The sequence below is a fragment of the Pristis pectinata genome, chromosome 13 (genome assembly GCF_009764475.1).
Source record: "Pristis pectinata isolate sPriPec2 chromosome 13, sPriPec2.1.pri, whole genome shotgun sequence".
Lineage (NCBI taxonomy): Eukaryota > Metazoa > Chordata > Chondrichthyes > Rhinopristiformes > Pristidae > Pristis > Pristis pectinata.
Window position 1 is genome coordinate 22,914,911 of NC_067417.1, and position 20,989 is coordinate 22,935,899.

At 40.5% G+C, this 20,989-nt stretch overlaps 1 protein-coding gene across 1 annotated transcript in view; it reads right to left on the reverse strand.

The window, feature by feature from the left end:
• The window catches only part of ankrd11 (ankyrin repeat domain 11), a 131,564-nt gene that overhangs the window by 86,893 nt on the left and 23,682 nt on the right, over positions 1 to 20,989 (reverse strand). The window contains exon 2 of the mRNA XM_052027986.1: positions 13,034 to 13,105. The gene's annotated coding sequence lies outside the window, so the exon portion shown is untranslated. The remainder of the gene's footprint in view (positions 1 to 13,033; positions 13,106 to 20,989) is intronic.

Genomic DNA, 20,989 nt, shown 5'->3' on the forward strand with positions numbered 1-20,989 from the left:
GTATAGGGTTCTGGATAGGCTTGTTGCACTAAGACTGGGGAAGAATGGGAGGGTAAAGGTATCATGGATGATGAGGTGAAACACTACTTCGAGGAAGAAGGAAGCATACTTGAACTTTTGGAAGCAAATTGGGTAAAGCTCTTCAATTATTAGGTAGTCAGGAAAGGAGCTTCAGAAGGGACTTGGAGCTAGAAAGGGATATGAGGAGGCCCTGGCAAGTAGGATTAAGGAAAACCAAGGTGTTCTACATGTATGTGAAGAACAGGAGGATGACTAGGGTGAGGGTAGGACTGCTCAGGGATAAAGGGGGAAAGATGCCTGGAGGCACAGGTATGTAAAGTTCTTGAATACTTTGTTTCAGTGCTCACCAGAGAGGGACTTTGATGAATGTGAGGTCAGTTTAGAACCAGCTGATGTGCTGGAGCATCTTGATAGTGATGCACCTTCTGAAAAAAAAATCAGGATAGGTAAAGTCCCTGGGGCTGGAGAGCATATACCCGAGGTTACTCTGGTAAGTAAGGGAAGAGATTGCTGGGGTGTTGATGATTATGATCTTTGCATCCTCCCTGGCAGGAAGAGTGGTACCAGAGGATTGGAGGATGGCAGATCTTGTTCAAGAAAGGTAATGGGGATAATCCTGGGAATCGTAGACCAAGTCCTTGCGTCAATGGTGGGCAGACTATTGGAGAGGATTCTTTAGGCACAGGATTTGAGTGTTTGGAGAAGCATAGTCTTATTAGGATAGTCAGCATAGCTTTGAGGGGCAGGTTATACCTCATGAGCATAATTGAGTTCAAGATAACAAAACTAAGCTAGAGCAGTGGATGTAGTGTATTGATTTTAGTAAGGTGCTTGACAAGGTTCCTCATAGACTCGCCCAGGAAGTCATGAGCCATGGAAACTTAGCTGCATGGATTTGGAATTGGCTTGCCAACAGAAGGCAGAGGGTGGTGATAAATGGGGAGTATTCTGCCTGGAGGTCAGTGACCAGTGGTGTTCCACAGGGTTCTGTTCTGAGACCCCTGCTCTTTGTATTTTTATAAATGACTTGGATGAGGAAGTGGAGGGGTGGGTTGGTAAGTTTACAGGTGACAAAGGTTGGAGGTGTTGTGGATAGTATAGAAGATTGTCATAGGTTACAATTGAATATAGACAGGATGGAGAATTGGGCAGAGAAGTGGCAGATGGAGTTCAACCTGGAAAAGTGAAGTGATACTTTGGAGGCAGAGTACAAGGTTAATTGCAGGATCCTTAGTGTGGAGGAACAGAAGGATCTTGGGGTCCATGTCCATAGATCCCTCGAAGTTGCCATGCAAGTTGATAGGGTGGTTAAGGTGTATGGTGTGCTAGCCTTCATTAGTCAGGGAATTGAGTTCAAGAGCTCCGAGATAATGTTACAGCTCAAACTCTGGTTAGACTACACTTGGAGTACTGTTCAGTTCTGGTTGCCTCATTATAGGAAGGATGCGGAAGGTTTCAAGAGGGTGCAGAGGAGATTTACCAGGATGCTACCTGGATTGGAGAGCATGTCTTGAGGAAAGGTTAAGTGAGCTTGGGCTTTTCTTTGGAGCAGCATAGGATGAGATAGGACTTGATAGAGACAGAAGATTGAGGGGCATAGAATGGACAGCCAGCACTCTTTCCCAGGCTGGCAATGGAAGGCCAATACCAGAGGACATCAGTTTAAGGTCTGAGGAGGAAAGTTTAGGGAAGATGTCAGAGGTGGGTTATTTTACACAAAGTGGAGGGTGCCTGGAATGCATTGTGGTGGTAGAGGCTGATACAATAAGAACATTTAAGACTCTTGAATAGGCACATGGATGTAAGAAAAATGGAGGGTTATGGTCTATGTAGGAGGGAAAGGTTAGATTGATTATGGAGTAGGTGTTTATATAGGTCAGCACAACATGGTGAGCCAAAGGGCCTGTGCTGTACTGTTTTATCTTCTATATCTAAAAAGTTTAAATAAAAAAATATTTGCATTGTCTCTATTATGAAATTCAGAAAGGACAGGCAAAGGAAAACATGGTTGAGTTGCACTGCTAATAATGCATGAATTTGGAGCAATAATGGGAATATTGGCTCACCAAATCAAGGTGTATGATTTTTGGTGAAGCAAAACAAAGGGACAGAAAACATTAGCAATAGCCAACTATTGGCCTACAAATACCGGCAACATAAGGAACTGCATCAAACAGGGAATGTCAGACAGGAAATCAGATGCATGAAATAAGGGTATTACATATTGCCTTTAAATATAAACTGGTCAAAATAACAATTGTGTGGCGAAAGAAATCCTGGAGTTTTTTTATACCTGTACATTAAGGAGCCAACTAGGGAATGAGCTAGATCAGATATTGTGCAATGAGACGTGCTTAGTTAACAATACTCTGGACGAAAGTCCTTTTCTTAAAACAAAAGGAAGAGTGACCATAATCTAAAAGAACTTCCTTAAAATGGGAAGTAATTCAATCCAAAACTTGGTCCCAAATCAGAGTGAAGGAAACTGAAAAGGCGAACAATTTGTTGATTACAGATTGCAAAGCTTCATCGAAGGGCATAACAAAGGCTTGACATATGGCTGACAAAGTAGTAGTAGTAGGATAGTATTAGATTCAAAAAGGTGTCAAGTTGCCAGAAAAAGTAGCAAGTCTGAGAACTGGGAGTTGTTCAGAACTGAGCAAAATTAGATAGAAATTGATTTGGAGAGCAAATATAGAATACAAGAATAAACTTTCAAGTAACTTAGACTAAGAAATTCATGCATGTTAAAAGAAAAAGAAATACAGATCCCTTAGTCAAACATGAGAACTATCATGCAGAACCAAGAGTCAGAGCAATTTAACAAATACTTTAGTTCTCTCTTCATGAAAGAAAACACAAATGTTCCAAGAAATGCTAGGTAACCAAAAGTAATGAAGAGGTAACCCACCCTTATTTGAAAAAAGGGGGAAAACATTGGGGGGGGGGGGGGGGGGAAAGAGGATAGAAATACTAGTTAGTCCAACATCTGTAGTAGGAAAAAGGAATCTACTATAAAGTGTGACAATAGGACTCTTATAAAACATCAGTGGGATTAAACAATGTCAACATTGATTTATGAAAGTGAAATAATGTTTGAGAAACCTACTGAGGATGCAAGCGCCAGAATAATTAAGGGAGATCCCGTAGATGTGGCACATTTGGATTTTCAAAAGGCCTTAAAGTGCCATTTGAGGTTACTGTGCCAAACAAATAGTAGAATGGGGAGGGGGTTGTTAATGTACTAGCATGGATTGAAAAGAGGTTAAACAGGAAAAAAGTAAAGTAAATAAATAGAAGTAAATAGGACTTCCTCTGGGCGGCAAGCAGTGACTGGTGAGGTATTCCAGAGATCAATGCTTAAGCCTCAGCTATTCACAATGAATACCCAGAATTTGAGGGAATTGAACGTAATATTTTAAAATATGTGAATGACACAAAGCTGGGTTGTATTGAGAGTTGTGGAGGATGCAAAAGAGGCTTCAAAAGACATTTAGGCAAATACACAGCAGTTGCAATATAACGTGGATAATTGTAAAGTTAACCATTATCATAGGAAAAACCTTAAGTATTATTTCAATGGTGACAGACAGACATTTTGATGTACAAAGAGATCTGGTATCTTTGTCCATCAATGAAACCAAAAATGCAGGTACAACAAGCAGCTAAGGTGACAAATGATATGTTGGCCTTCTAGGCAAGAGGTTTTGAGCACAGGAGCAAAGATGACTTACTGTAATTATACATGGCCTTGAGACCTCACCTGGAGTATTCTTTGCAGTTTGTCTCATTATCCAAAAGATATAGTTGTCATAAGAGCAAAATGAAGGCTTACCAGACTGGTTACTACTTATTATGGCATAGGAGGAGACCATTCCATTGAGTCCATGTTAGCATCAGGCAGAGTAATCCCATCAGTACCACTCTCCTTTTCCTTGCCTCTAGCCCTGCAGCATTCATTCTCACATGACCATCAAGTCCACTTTTGGTTCTTTTGCCACTTAACTACATGAAAAAGCAATTAATAGCCAACTGGATGCCTTTCAGATGTAGCAAGAAACTGCCAAATGAACACAATGGCTACAGGAGCAATTCAATTGCTGGGTATTCTATGAGTGGCTCACCACCCGACAACCAAATTTTTATCACCATCTGTAATGCATGCAGGAGTATGATGGAATATTCTATACTTGCCAGGATCCAACAACTCAAGGAGCCCAACACCATCCAGGACAAGCCAGCTCATTATGGTGACGGATGGGATGCCAGTATAAATATTCACTCCCTCCACCACTGGTACCATTGGCAGCAGCTTGCCCCATCTACAAAATGCATTGGAAGGTGCTGCAGAAATACCACAACATACATAAGTTGCAAACCATCCTGACTTGGACATGTATCATCCAGTTCTTCAATGTTAACTTGATGTAAATCTTGGAACTCCTAACCCAACACTTTACCAGGAAGATTGCAGCTGTTCAAGAAAGTAGCTTATCACCTCTTCCCATGAATAGTTAGGGATAGGCAATAAATGATAGCCTTGCCAGCAATGCCCAGATTCTAGAAAATAATCAAATAAAAAAAAGATATTTCTTCACTCCAAGGAGGGCAAATCTGTAGAATCCTCTACCACAGAAGGTTGAGTCAGTGAAAGTACTTGAGATAGATTGCTAGACACAGGTTTCCAGGTGTAGAAGGTACAGAGGAAGAGAGTAGAAATATGGTATTGAGCCAGAGGATCAGGCATGATCAATCATATTGAATGGCAGAGCAGGCTTGAAAGGCCGAATGATCTACTTCTGCTTTTTTGTTCTAACTTGAGGGGCCTTGAAGTGGATATTGAGAGAATGTTTCTTTTTGCAGAAGAACTATAACCAGGACACAGTTTAAAATAACGAGTCACCTATTCAAGTTAGAGACAAGATGAAATTTTTACTTCAGAGGGTTGCAAGTATTTGGAACTCTTTCTTAATGGTAGTTGAAACCAAGGTCTTTGATGCAAACAGATAGGGTGGTGGTGGGGTGGATTTACAAAGAACGTTACAGCACAGTACAGGCCCTTCAGCCCACGATGTTGTGCCAACATTTTATCCTGCTCCAAGATCTATCTAACCCTTCCCTCCCACATAGCCCCCCATTTCTTTATCATTCATGTGTCTAAGAGTCTCTTAATGTCCCAAATGTATTTGCCCCCACCTCTGCCAGCATTGCATTCCACACACCCACTGCTTTGTGTAAAAAAAAACTTACCTCTGACATTCCCTTTGTATCTTCCTCCAATCATCTTAAAATTATGCCCCCTTGTGTTAGCCTTTTTTGCCCTGGGGAAAAAGTCTGACAGTCCACTCTATCTATGCCTCTTATCCTGTACACCTCTATTAAGTCACCTCCCATCCTTCTTCTCTCCAAAGAGAAAAGCCCCAGCTCAATCAACCTATCCTCATAAGACATGCTCTCCAATCCTGGCAGCATCCTGGTAAATCTCCTCTGCACCCTCTCTAAAGCTTCCACATCCTTCCTATAATGAGGTGACCAGAAATGAACACAATACCCCAAGTGTGGTCTGACCAGAGTTCTGTAGAGCTGCAACATTACCTCGCGGCTCTTGAACTCAATACCCCGACTAATGAAAGCCAACACACCATGCACCTTCTTAACAACCCCATCGACCTGCATGGCAACCTTGAGAGATCTATGGACGTGGACCCCAAGATCCCTCTGTTCCTCCACACTGCTAAGTATCCTGCCATTAACCTTGTGTTCTGCTTTCAAATTCAATCTCCTGAAGTGTATCACTTCACACTTATCTGGGTTGAACTCCATCTGCCACTTCTCAGCCCAGCTCTGCATTCTATCAATATCCTGTTGTAATCTAGACCAACCTTGCACACTATCCACAACACCACCAACCTTTGTATCATCAGCAAACTTACTAACCCACCCTTCCACATCCTCATCCAAGTCATCTATTTAAAAAAAATATCACAAAGAGCAGGGGTTCCAGAACAGATCTGTGGAACACCACTGGTCACCGACCTCCAGGCAGAATACACTCCATCTACCACCACCCTCTGTCTTCTATCAGTGAGCCAATTCTGAATCCACACAGCCAAGTTTCCCTGGATCCCATGCCTCCTAATTTTCTGAATGAGCCTTCGATGAGGAACCTTGCCTTATTAAAATCCATGTATACCACATCCACTGCTGTACCTTCATCAATGTGCTTTGTCACATCCTCAAAGAATTCGGTCTGGCTCGTGAAGCATGATCTGCCCCTCTCAAAGCCATGCTGACTGTCCGTAATCAGTCCATGCTTTGCCAAATGCCCACAAGTCCTGTCTCTAAGAATCTTCTCCAGTAACTTGCCCACCACTGAAGTAAGAGTCACTGGTCTGTAATTCCCAGGGTTATCCCTACTCCCTTTCTTAAACAAAGGAACATTTGCTACCCTCCAATCATTTGGCACTACTCCTGTGGCTAGTGAGGACACAAAGATCATCGCCAAAGAGGCAGTAATCTCTTCCTTCGCTTCCCTTAATAACCTTGGATATATCCCATCTGGCCCCAGTGACGTGTCGATCCTAATGTTTTTCAAAAGTTTCAGCACATCCTCTTTCCTCACGTTGACATGCCCTAGCATACCAGCCTGTCATACACCATCCTCACAAACATCAAGGTCTCTCTCTGGTGAATGTTGAAGCAAAGTATTTATTAAGGACCTCCCTATCTCTTCTGACTCCAGGCACGTTTCCTCTTATCCCTGATCGGTCCTACCCTCACTCTAGTCATCCTCCTTCACATATGTGTTGAACGCCTTGGGGTTTTCCTTGATCCTACTCGCCAAGGACTTCTCATGCCCCTTTCTAGCTCCAAGTCCATTCTTAAGCTCCCTCCTAGCCTCCTTGTAACTCTCCAGAGCCCTGTTTGATCCAAGCTTTCTAAACCTCAGGTAAGCTTCTTTCTTCCTCCTGACAACATATTCTACGTCTCTTGTCTACCTTCACTCTACCATCCTTGCCCTGCCTCAATGGGACAAACTTATCCAGAACCCCATGCAAGTACTCCCCAAACAACTTCTCCATTTTGTTCCCAATTTATGCTCCCAAGTTCCTGCCTAATAGCAACATAATTCCCCCTCCCCCAGTTATATACCTTTCCAAGTTTGAGTTTTCCAATTACAGGTAACCCATGCCACAGTGTCCCTTTCCCACTCCAACTTGTCCACCCATGTTCTTTCTCCCTTTGTTCACCTTTTCCATTCCTCCCCTGCCGCGTTACCTGGATATTTTACACTCCCCCACCTGGTCCATCTGCCAATCACCCACATACCTATCTACCTGGGTTTCTTCTCCCTTGGCCGCTCTTTCCTATCCCCTCCCCATCTAGATCCATCTGCCCATCATCCCCCCCCATTATCTGCTTCCACATCATTTTCCAGTCTCTACCTTCCACCTACCGTCCTGCTACCTGACTCCATCTGCTCATCGTCCCTCCCTTATCTGTTTCTACCTATCACCCACCAGCCTGAGACAAAACACCTCCTCCCCACCAGGCTCCATGAGCCCAGAACCAGCACATCACCTGGTTTCACCTATCTCCTACCAGCCCTTCTCTAACCCCCTCCCTTCACTTTTTTTTTACTGGCCATCTTCCCTCTACACTCTCAATCCTGATGCAGCGTTTCCACCAGGATACTGTGGGTAGATGGGAATGTGGAGACAGGGTAGCAATCAGATCAGTAATGATCAGATTAAAATGATGGAGCAGGCTCCCTCCTGCTCCTAATTTGGACATTCATGTCATTAATTAGCTGCATTTTTTTTTTAAAAAATCATACTTTTTCCACCAACCAAAGTGATGTATCAGTGCAAAAAGGGGAAAATAGTCAAATAAAACAAAAAAATGTGGAGAACAGTGCAAACTGGAGCCAAACTATTCTTTCAAAATGCACAGTTGTGACTGTAATAATGCACAACTGAGACTGTAATAAGAAGTGCTGGAAGGTCAGGCAGCACCAATGGAGAGAGAAGCCAATGACATTGTACCATAACTGAGAAATTTTTTTTAAAACAGGCATGATTGAAGTTGCAGGGTAGGGGCTGAAGGAACAAAGAAAAATCTCTACCAAGGGTGGAGACAGGAATGGCAGAAGTGACAGTGGTGCCAGCTGAGAGAGGACGGTAAATGTTAATCTGCCTGAAAGAGAAGTAAATGACAATGAATGAAAACGTGGTTTAAAAACAACACTAAGTGAAAGATACAAGACACCTTTGCTGTAAATACAAAAATGAAAGAATACTCAAAACAGTCAGCACAGGCAACATCTGTGGAGAAGGGAAAACTGAATTAATGTGATAGATTGATAACCTTGCATCAGAACTGGCCAGTTGTGATACAAATTGGAAACGCTAACAATCAAATAGTTGAATTCAATGTTGAATTCTGAGGCTAGTAGAAAGACTAAATGCTGTTCCTTGAACTTGTATTAAAGGTCAAAGACAGAGACAAAGTGGAAAGGAGAATTGAAGTACCAGCCAATTGGAAGCTCAGGATCATCCTTGCAATATTCAGTAGGAGTGGTCTCCAAAATAGTCACCTAATCGGTATTTGGTTTTGCCAATTTAAAGACCACCACACTGAGGACCAAAATGCTGTACTGCTACCAACCAGTGTAGTGTACAAGGGATTATGTTTTAATTGCACAGCAGCTCAAAATAGTTTTGCATTGGTGATCAACATTCAGAAACATTTCCAAAGCTTCATTATGTGCCATGATCCAACTAGTTGTAAATACAACACTTTAGTAGTAGAACAGTACAGCACAGTATGGGCCCTTCGGCGCATGATATTGAAATATAGAAAACTACATCAGGAATTAATTTTGAAGTGGCATTTTCAGGATCTTGGGGTACAAATTTACTACAGAGATATTGGTAAATATGTCTGAAATTATTCAACACACAATAAAAGGACAAGGATGTACTTATCCTGCGTAAATCAAAGCTATTTGTCATAACAATGTCCTTATAAACTTCTTAAAAACAATGTACTCAGCTCTCAAATTATTGACAGGCGAGATCCCAGAGGATTAGAGAATAGCCAATGTTCCTTTGTTTGAGTGTAGTAATAGGGACAAACCAGAAAATTATTGGCCATTGAGCCTTGCATCAGTGGTAGTAAAGTTACTGGAAAAGATTTCCAGGAAAGGTGTGGATTTAAGTGATAGTCAGTGTGGCTTCACACAGGAGAGGCTAAGTCTTATAAATGAGTTCTGCTTCTGCCCCCCCCACCCCCCCCAGGAAGAGGTGTCAAAGATGATTGATGAGGTTAGGCAGTAGATGTTGTCTATGTGGACTACATCTGACAAACCCCCTTTTAGGAGGTTGATTCAGGGCCCATGGGATCCATGGAGACTTGGTAGATTGGATTCAAAATTGGCTTGGCCAAAGCCAAGTGTAGCTGCTGGATGGGTATTATTCTGACTGGATGTCTATGACAAGTGGTGTTCTGCAGGGATCAGTGTTGGGACCTCTTGTTTATGGCACAAGTGATTTGGATGAAAATATTCTTAGTCTGATTAGTAAGTGTGAAAACAACACAAGAGTTGGGTGGACATGGACAGTGAAGAAATTTGTCAAAGGGCAGAGAAATGGCAGATGGAATTTAGTTTGGGCAAGTGTGAGGTGTTGAACTTTCAGAGGTCAAATATAAGGGGAAAGTAAACAGTTAATGGAAGGACCCTTAGGAATAATGATGTACAGGGGGATCTTGTGGTGCAAGTCCATAGCTCCCTGAAAGTAGCTGCACAAGTAGAGGGTGGTAAAGGCAGCATACAGTATGCTTGCCTTCATCAGTTGGGATGTTGAGTATAAAATTCAAGAAGTCATTTCGTAGCTGTGTGAAACTTTGGTTAGGTCTCATTTGGAGTATTGTGTGCAGTTTTGGTCGTCACATTACAGGAAGGATGTGGAGGCTTTGGAGAGGATGCAGAAGGAGTTCACCAAAATGTTGCCTGGATTAGAGAGCATTAGCTATTAAGGAGGTTGAACAAATTTGGATTGTTTTCTCTGGAGGTCAGTGGCCGAGGAGCAACCTGATAGATGTAAAATTATGAGAGGCACAGGTAGACTGCCAAAGTCTTTTTCCCAGGGTAGAAATGTAAAATAGTAAAGTGCATAGCTTTAGGGTAAGGGGGGAAAAATTTGAAAGGAGATTTGCAAGGAAGTGTTGTTTTACAGAGTGATAGGTGCCTGGAATGCACTGCCAAGGGAGGTGGTGGAAAGAGATATGATAGCAACATTTAAGGGGCATTTAGTCAGATGGGGGATGGCAGAACATAGACCATGTGCAGGCAGATGGGATTAGTTTAAATTGACATCACAGCCGGCACTTCATAGGCCAAAAGGACCAGTTTCTGTGCTATACAGTTCTATGTTCCATAGGAGTACCAAAAACATTCAACATAATAGTCACATAACAAAAATTGTTGTGGGATATTAAACAACAGACTTACTAAAAAAAATTCGATCACTCCCTTATTGTCAGCTTTCAGGAAGAAACTTAGAACCATGCACTATTGTTCTGAATTCTGTTCAATGACATCATGAATAGGTTGGGCTTTCATTGGTATTTCATATTTATGTCATCACATCAGAATTTTTGATGTCAATTACCTCTAACACACTTTTCTAAATTATAGTACAAGATATCAGCAAGATGTCAGGTAGCAAAAATATTTTCACTTGCAACATTATATTTAGGATAAGAGCAATGTGTGTCCCTTCAGCTGACTTAGTGTGGATGCTTTTAACCTTGGAACCAATCTGACCCATTTTGCCTCTGCTTGCTGAAAAGAAACAAGCTACTTAAGTTTATCTGACTTGCTAGATCGAGATCCACAGCTTTGTAGCTTATCTTTCACACAAAAGGGGATGAGATCCTGACTCTGGGTTCTCCCTCAAATTCCCTCGAGCACACTTCCTTATAAACATGTCCCTTATTTAAATGTAAATTTGGGTCTATTTGTGTATGATAGATTGATGTCAATACTCACAACTGAATATCATCCAGAATGAAGCAATCCATTTAATTATGCCACATGCCACTGGAATCAGTATCCACCCTTGCCATTGTAAATACACTGTAGCTCCCAACCACCTTTTGGACAATTTGCAGCAACACACCAAATTTATTACTATAACATCTCTAAACTTGTTGCTTTTTAGTAGACTTTACGAGGGTTCATGCACCAATTTCAAGTAAAGCACACGTGCACACACACAATGTCTGAACCCTTGAAATAAACTACTTGTTCACTGCTGGATCAAAATCTTGGAATTCTCAAGAAAGTGAAAGGCATGCTAGAAATGCAGCCTTGAATACAAGAACAAACAGAAGTATAAAATGTGGATCATGAGAACACAAGATAGATACCAATCAGCTCAGTCATGTATCAAGGAAACAGACCCTTCAGCCCACCAAGTCCACACCAACCAACAGCAACACATTTAGACTAAATCTATGTTAATCACATTAATTTATTCTTCCTACATTTGCATCAACTGTCCCCTAATTGTACCACTCACCTACACACCAGGGGCAATTTACAGTGACCAACTAACCTACCAGTCTTTGGGATGTGGGAGAAAAACCATGTGGTCACAGAGAAAATGTGCAAACTCCACACAAACAGCACCTAAGGTCAGGATTGAACGTGTGACTCTCATGCAATGAAGCAGCTGCTTTACCACTGCGTTGTTCCTCTTGCACTTCGCACAATATTTAATATAAATCAATACTTACAGCTAATTAAGCTGTTAGACATCATGGTTATTTTTTCCATTCGTCTAATTTCCTTTAAACATTTAGTGTTTAATAAAGCCAACAAATTGCTTCAATCCTTCAAATGTAACCTTTGACCTTCAGTCCACCCATTTTTCTTCACAACACAAATATCACTATTTTGAAGTGAATGTGAATCAAAGCTTAACAGGACTGTAAAGAACTTAAAAATTATTTCTCAATTTGCTTTACAGGTCACTGGTAATATCACATTTTAAAAAAATCCCTGCTCCTGTAAATGAACAAAAATAGTTCAACATTAAAGTATAAAAAGTAATTCCAGGGTTCAGCTGAAATTACCATGCATTTTTTTTTTGGTATGGCATTAAAATTACTATCCCATATGAACACAAAAGACAAGTTTACTTGACCTTGCCCTCACCAATCTACTTGCTGCAGATGCACAGCTCCAGGATAGCACAGGTAGAAGTGACCACTCCTCGGTCCTTGCGAAGACAAAGTGCTCTCTTCACATAGAGGATACCCTTTTATTGCTACATTTCAGAGACTTAAAACAGATCCAGCTGCTCAAAACTGGGCATCCATAAGGCAAATCGAGTCATCAGCAAATACAAAAGTGTGGAGGAGTGAATCAGTATTGCAGATGAAATATTCCCTTATTAGTGGTAAAAGTGGAAGAGAGGGAATCTAGAATAAGATAGTTTCAGTAATGCTGATTGGGACGTGCAATAAAAAAAAAATGACTCATCTAGCAGCTTGTGGATGGGATTCTGAAATCCAAATTAATGTGGAAGATCAAATGTAAACCCTGCTGATTTTGCAACCCCTATGGCGAGACAACTTCTCAACAAAATACACACTCCTCACCCACTTTGACCCTCAATAGCAAGTTACAGGAGATTGTGTAAAAATCCATATACCAAAGGGAAAATGCTCAAATTAGTTTGATCTGCATTAAGATCTCGGTATCATTAAGTTCATTCCAAAGTGAAAACAAGAACCACCATGAAATTCTTCTGCAGCCATTCGCAGGATAAATATGGCTGTGGGTTTAATTGGATTTTAGACATGATGCGGCACCAATTTTTTTTTAAATATCCTAGGAGATTTTCCAAGTCTAATCAACATCACTGGATGTACCATCATCTGCCAAAAAACTGTGGAACACTTCTGAGCATAATTTTATTTTAAAAATCTCAGTTGTACTTACTGATTCCATAGTTCTCCACCGCGGCATGTATTTGTTCCAATAAAGGAATTCACTGGCTTTGATGACAGTGCTCTGAAATGATATTTGGGAAAACCCAATTAGTTACAAGTCAAAAATCAAGTCCAACCAACTGAAATGGTATATGCCACTCAACACAAGTTTCAAAGACAATGCATTATTCACAGTTGCCACTTCTATGAAGCAAAATCTCTACACTCGAGCTCAAGCTTAAAACTGCATGCAAAGCAGTGGAATTTTTGAAATTTATCTCGACATGCAATACAAAATATAACAGCTTGATCTGATAAACCACGAAATATATAAACCTTGCCATAACAACTATTTCTCAGGTTTACAAGAAACTCTACAACCAATGTGGTTTATTGGACACTACTTACTACATGCTTCTGAATAGGACAAACACTTAAATTTCTTCCCTATCCTAAGTTTCCCTCTAATTTTCTAATGCTGATTTTTGCTGAATGTGGTTTGTTAATAGTCAACTCAGCTAATACCCATGATTCTTTGCTTAAAAAAAAGAACTTGAGATACATTCAACTATTGATAACAGCATAGCTGCACCCAATCCTGACCAGCAAAGGTAATTTGATAGCAATCACAAATGGTCACAGTGGTCAAATGCCCCAATATGTGTGCTGTCTTATTGTAGAAACTTTGTGCAAGCATTTTCTTCCCCAAAATACACTCAAGCATTTCACGTATACATATTTGGTCTCTAATTATTGCTTCAACTCCCTTGCCTTGACATTGGGCTATTTTATGTCAGTGACTCAAAACCCATGATTCTCGATAAAAGCAAGCATCAAGGAATCATTCTGCATCTCCACAGGCAAAACAGAGGTTGCAGCCAGCTAGGATCATCAGGGTGATTGTATTTGCTCTGATGTTGGTCTTTCATCATGTCCATATTTGGTTTCACCTTGTGTTTCTTTAAAGCTCATTTTGATTTTTGCCAACAATTCTGGTTGCAATGCTGCACAAGTGAAATAAGTAGCGTTGAAAACAAAGTTAGTGAGAATTATTGAATGTGCAAGGATAATAATCAAATATTTACAATTTTATAGACTAGGAAAATGGTCAAGGGACATTTCACCAAATTATTTAACTATAACTAGAATAATAAATACTTAATACTGTTTTAAAACGCAGCAAAATCATCAAATCAACTGAAGAAAATGACCAAAACAAACAACTTCATGGAAGTTGTGATGCAAGTCAGAAATAAACTAAGGAATATAGATATTCAAACAAAATCAAACTACTATAAATGCTAGGAATGTGGGGAAAAAGGAAATGCTGAAGATACAGAATAAACAGCATCTGTGGAGAGAAAGTGTTTGCATTTTGGGTCAATAACTTTATGATATAGATTCTTGTCTCTCTTAATTGCTGAGTATGCACAAATATTAGGAAATTCACAATGTAAGTGAAGGTTAAATATTAGAAGGATAATGTGGTTCGTGGAATCTGGTCTTTCACGTTGGGAAGTGTCAATCCTGTCTTTGACATCTCAGAGTCTGAGGACAATGAAGTTCATTTCACAGTGGCCAGACCAACCACAAGGTCTTCCACTGAAGTTAAAGTTCCTGACTGACTCTTAGGGGAACATGGCATATAGAAACTAAGCGACTGTGCACAGATTACTACTGCTGATCATACCATTTATTTTTAAAAAATGGCTCACTTACATAATTTCTTTCAGAGGCAATTTCTGCTCATGATTATAAAAGGCGTAGAATCTGCTTATTTTTAATGACTCGTATCCTTGTTTCTATGGATCTTTTCAAATGTGGTTTAATCAATTAGTCAATCTGGTACAAAAAGAAAATGAAACCATACTCGGCAGGTCAAGCAGCGTGGAGAGAGAAACTGAGTAGATTTTTGCTTTAACCTGAGAACGTTATACTTCTCATGTAGTCAGCCCTAGTGCCTCAAGTAAACTGATCACTTCAGTCCAAGAATTGTGGTTACAGATTTAAATTTGCACTGCTAAGAATAACTAAAATACTGGAAAACTAGCATTTGGTCCTCTACATCATCTTCATCTAACTACAACGTCCCAAGGATTGAAACAAAATTTAGATTTTATTCCAGGTATAATCCAGCGGCAGCAAGTTCCAGACTGATTATTCTCTAACTACCATGGTGATGGCTAGAATTTTTAAAGTGGGACCACTCTGGAGCAAGAATTTTTTCCATATTGATACAACTCACTGCAGGCCTGATTTAAGTATTAATCTAATCAACCTGCCTCAGATCAGTGACTATTAATAATTTATAATTCAAAGTCAAGAAATGCTTTTGGCTGTTACTAAAACTGCTACACTGGACCACAAACATGTCAAACTTTCTCTCTCACAACCACACACGTGCATACACATACAAAATATTTCACATTATTTACTAGGAAATGTAAAATTAAGTTTATGTTAACACCAATTCTAAAACAATTATCCAATATCAATGCATGGAATTACAATGTTGTGGCCATTACAGAGACTTGGCTGATGTAAGGGCAGGATTGGCTGCTTGATGTTCTGGGGTTTAGATGTTTCAAAAAGGATAGGGAGGGAAGTAAAACTGTGGTTTGGTGGGGGAGGGGTAAAAAGAAGGTGGGGGGGAGTGGCATTGCTAATCAGGGATAGTATCACAGCTGCAGAAGGGGAGGATGTCATGGAGGGATTGTCTACTGAGTCAGTGTGGACGCAAGTCAGAAACAGAGAAATCACTACTGGGAGTATTCTATAGGCCCCCCAATAGCCACCGGAACACTGAGGAGCAGATAAGTAGGCAGATTTTGGAAAGGTGCAAAAATAACGGGGTTGTTCTCATGCGTGACCTCAACTTCCCTGATATTGGTTGGCACCTCTTTATCAGATGGAGCAGAATTTGTTAGGTGTCCAGGAAGCATTCCTGACACAGTATGGGGACAGGCCGACTAGAGAAGAGGCCATACTGGATCTAATACTACGCAGTGAACCCAGTCAGGTGAGAGACCTCTTGATGGATGAGCATTTTAGAGATAGTGACAACTCCATGGACGAGGACAGGAGCAGACAATACAAGGAAGTTTTTTTAAAAATTGGGGTTGGGGGGGGGGGGGGGAGGCTAATTACGATGGTATTAGGCAGGAAATTGGGAGCATAAATTGGGAAGGGGTGCTCTCAGTGAAATGCACAGAAGAAATGTGGAGGCTGTTTAGGGAACACTTGCATGTGGTTCTGGATAGGTTTGTCCCACTGAGATGGGGAAAAGATGGTAGGATAAAGGAACCATGGTTGAAAGTGAGGTAGAATATTTAGTCAAGAGGAAGGAAGCAAGCATACTTGAGCTTTAACAAAGCAAAAGTCAGGCAGGGCTCTTGAGAATTATTTGGTAGCCAGGAAGGAACCAGAGAGCTAGAAGGGGACATGAGAAGGCCTTGGTGAGTAGGATTAAGGGAAACCCCAAAGTGTTCTACATGTACATGAAGAGCAGGAGGATGACTAGAGTGAGGGTCTTTTCTCTTTGGAGTGACAAAGTATGAGAGGCAACTTGATAGAGTGTGCAAGGTTATTAGAGGGATAGATAGAATGGACAGCCAGCACCTTTTTCCCAGGGCGGCAATGGCCAATACCAGAGGACATCTGTTTAAGGTGAGTGGAGGCAAGTTTTTTTGTTGGGGGGGGGGGGGGGGGGGGGGGGGCGGGGTGCCAATGTCAGAGGTAGTATTTTTTAAGAAACCCAGACAGTGGTGGAAGCCTGGAACACACTGCCAGGGATGGTTGTGGAGGCTGATACAATAGGAATATTTAAAAGACTCTTAGTTAAGCACATGGATGTAGGAAAAATGGAGGGTTATGGGCTGTGTAGGAGGGAAGGATTAGATTGATCATGGAGTAGGTTTATATAGGTCTGCACAATGTCATGGGCCAAAGGGCCTGTACTGTGCTGTACTGTTCCATGTTCTAACAGAACAACTAAATTGCATTGCATGTTAACCAAAGAGCACAGCAAGATCCAATTAACTAATATAACTAACAAGTCAAACAAAGTGATAAAACTACAGATACCCCTCTGCTTTGATTAATGGGTTTGAGGGAGGCGGGGGTGGAGAAAAATAGTTTTTTTCTCAGAATTAAGTTTCCAATATCTTCAACAGTAAAAGCAGTCATAGAATGATTGAACTTTGCAGCACAAGGCAAGCCTTGCACCCTCCTAGCTCTCCAAAAGTCATTTATTTCCTTCCATTTCCACAGCAGAATGTGCTCCTTACTGCTTACCCTCTTGCATTTTAAAAGTAATCGCAGATTTGTTTACATTACACTTCCAAAGATGATAACCCACATTTCTACATGTCTGATCCTTTCTTTCAGTTAAAATCTTAAACTTACGCCCCTTCAAATTATCCAGTGAATGGGTGGAAGTGTTTTCACCCTTATTTATCCTCTCAAATCTCCTTAGCTTGGGGAAATCTATCAGTTCTGGGTTTTATGGTTATGCAGAAAGAGCCCAGTTTCATATAAAATTTTCTCATTAATGAATTTCTTCTTCACAATGGCCTTGACATTCTTGCTAAAATCAACTACCCAAAACTTGACACATCAGGAGCCAAAGAAGTCCAATCAATGGCCTGTATAGATAACAGCACCATTTTACATCTTTATGCTCTGTTCTTAAAAAAAAATTGGACATATCTAAACAAGAGCTCAATGCATAGAGTGAGGATATTATCAGATTAAAAGTACAATTTCCATGTTCCCTATGGTTTCAAATATAAATTCCTGAAACATCAAGTTCACACGGAAAATCACTTTCCCTATGAAAAGGAAAGACACTATGTACAGATCTGTAATGAAGCACCCAGATTCATTGGGAGTGGAACTTAATGTGCCATTAACTCTCTAGTATAAAATCTCCTTGACATTGAAGTATTTAAAACTATTAAAATGCTCTCAGAAATTAAAAACGGAAGAGTAAAATTTAAAAACATTAAAATACTAAGAAATACTTTAAAACAAAGTAAAAACTTCCCCCCCTACTAACCTTCAGGCTAAAGAATTCCTACTGAAATAAATCAAATACAGCCATAGAGTAATAAGCATAAAAACAGGCCCTTTGGCCCAACTCCTACATATCAACCATGGTGCTCACCTCGCTAGTCCCATTTGCTCCGCATTTGGCCTAAACCCCTCCTCCTATCCTTGTACTTACCCAAATGCCTTTTGAATGTTGTTATTGTATTTGCCTCACCCACTTTCTCTGGCAGCTCATTCAATTTACGTACCACCCTCCGTGTGAAGAAGTTACCCCTCAGGTCCCTTTTAAATCTTTCATCTCTCACCTTAAACTTGTGTCCAGTAGCATTTAGTTCCCCTTCCCTAGAAAAAAAGACCACATTCACCCTATCTATGCCCCTCGTGATTTTATACACCAACTTAAATATATAATTTCTGCAAATTCATTTTAAAAAAGTGAGGCACTACTCCAATGACACTCAAACACCTCTTCTCTTGATTAGCTATAGTGAGCTGTTGCTCCTATGAATCCTAGGAACAAGGATCAACTCCTCTCTCAATTAGCCATAATCAGTTGATGGATTCAACTGTATGTAAAATGTCCAAAATCACATGTGCTGCACATGTTCCTCCACCTCAAGAGAGCAATCGCTGGTAATACATCTGGTGTTGCCATTTACAGCTCCCAAGGCATACTTTATTTCTTGCCAGATCACAACTACCTTTTGTCTTGAATTATCATTCCTTTATCCTCAATTCTGGCCTGTATTTATCCATTATTTGACATCCCTGGCACATGACCTATTCATTATCAGCAACCTGTTTGAGAGGGAAAATGGTTACTTCATTTCCTTCAATACAGCAAAGACTACTATTTCTAAAGAACTTTAATGAGCCCGAGAGTCACAAAGGGCACTAAAGAAATGCAAGCTTAATTTCCTTTTGCCATTTAGTCATTTCTGCTTTCTTCCCCATCACAATCTTTTCTTCCTCTTCAGTCTTTCAATACCACTGGCCTTTGCTTGTTTGAAAACACACACAACAAACTTTTCAATTTTGATAAAAACTGTTTTTCTGTCGCTACAGCTATTGACTGCCTTGCTGGACATTTCCAGCATGTTATCTTTGCAGCATAAATCAGTTAAGTGGACCAAAGACAAGTAGGAAGAGAGCATGAGGAGTCATTGAATGTTTTCCAACCCAGGAAATCAAGGTTAAATCTGCTCTGGCATTGGTACAGATAGTGATGCATTGCTTGAATATATGCCATCATATGGTGATTAAATAATTACCTTAACATCTACCAGTGCCCCTGTGGGATACCTGGAAATGCATGAATGAGTGCTTCCTTTGAGAATGTCTAAGCATCTTTCCAAATCATTACAAAACCAAACTTAATTGCTGCTGTGAAGGAATTCAAAACATTTCAGAGTGAAAACAATTGAAACTGAAGATTTATACAGCTGCAAATTGATAAAATGATGCAGTAAAATATATTTTTCCACATGCCGAGTTTAGTTTAAAATGCGATTTGAATTAGAGTTTGAAACTGTAGATTAAATCATGAGACAAATTAACATTCTGAACAATGGAACACAGATTGTACTTGCAGCTGGCGTTTATGATCAGGCCGATGAATTGCACTTGGAGTCCTCAACAATGACTCCAGACACTATCAAGGCTCTGCAGCAGGTAGCAAACAAAGCAACATTAGGGATAAATCCACTCCATCAATCTACTGCAACAGATGCACCTGTCCACAATTGGATTGATACCATTGTTACAAGTGTCTAAACAGTCCTTGTGTAAACAAAGACCTGTCTTCACACATTTGTGGTACTACATACATCCTAGATGTTAGAATACATGGTAACATTAGAACACGTAGGATCCAGACTGAACTCGTAAATTGAATACAAAATTGGCTTGGTGGTAGGAAGCAGGAGGGTGGTAGTGGAGGGTTGTTTTTTTTAAGGTTGGAAGCTTGTGACCAGTCAAGTACCACTGGGCAGTGTTGGGCCTTTTGTTGTTTCTCATATCCAAATCATTAATTTATAAGACTGTAAATAGCATGATTAGTGAGCTTGAAGATGACACCAAAATTGGTGGTTTAGTGGACAGTAACGGCTGTCTAAGGTTACAGCAGGATAGTGATCAACTGGGAAAGCAGGCAAGGGAATGGATGGTAGGGAAGTATGAAGTATTGGAAGTATGAAGTGATGCATTTTGGGAGGTTAAAATGCAGCAGGACACACACTCTGAATAGTAGGACCCTGGGGAGTCTTGTTGAACAGAGAAACCTTGGGGTACAAGCACATAGTTCCACGGAAGTGGCAATACAGGGAGAGAGGGTGATGAGGAAGGCATATGGAGTAAAAATATTGGTTAGGTTGCACTTAGAATATAGGCTGTCCCTGGGTTACAAACACCCAACTTAAGACACCTGTAGATACAAACGAGTTCCCAGAACATTATTAAATTCAGAAGTTCATACACGTTCGTTCCTGCAAACAGCAGAACGTTTCCTTACTCTGTCTCTCCCTCCACTTTTAGTAGTTGTTCTTTCTTGTCGATCTTACACTTTTTTTTATGCCATTCATTACAATACAGTGGAGTCATGGTTAACCCAGTGATATTTGAATGTTTTCCGACTTATGGACAGAGTCAACTTCAGGGCTTTGGTGAAAACAGTACCTGTTTGTTACATGGGGACAGCCTATATTGTGTGCCGTTCTGGTCACTATACTACAGGAAGGATGTGATTAAGCTAGAGAAAGTGCGGAAAAGATTCACAAGGGTGTTGCCTGGTTTGGAAGGCTGGAGTTACAAGGAGAAATTGGATAGTCATTGTCTGTTTTCCCTGGTAGAGGGCATGAAGTAGGTTTACAGTAAGAGGGAGGAGGTTTAAAAGGAGAACTGAGGGGTAAATTATTCACAA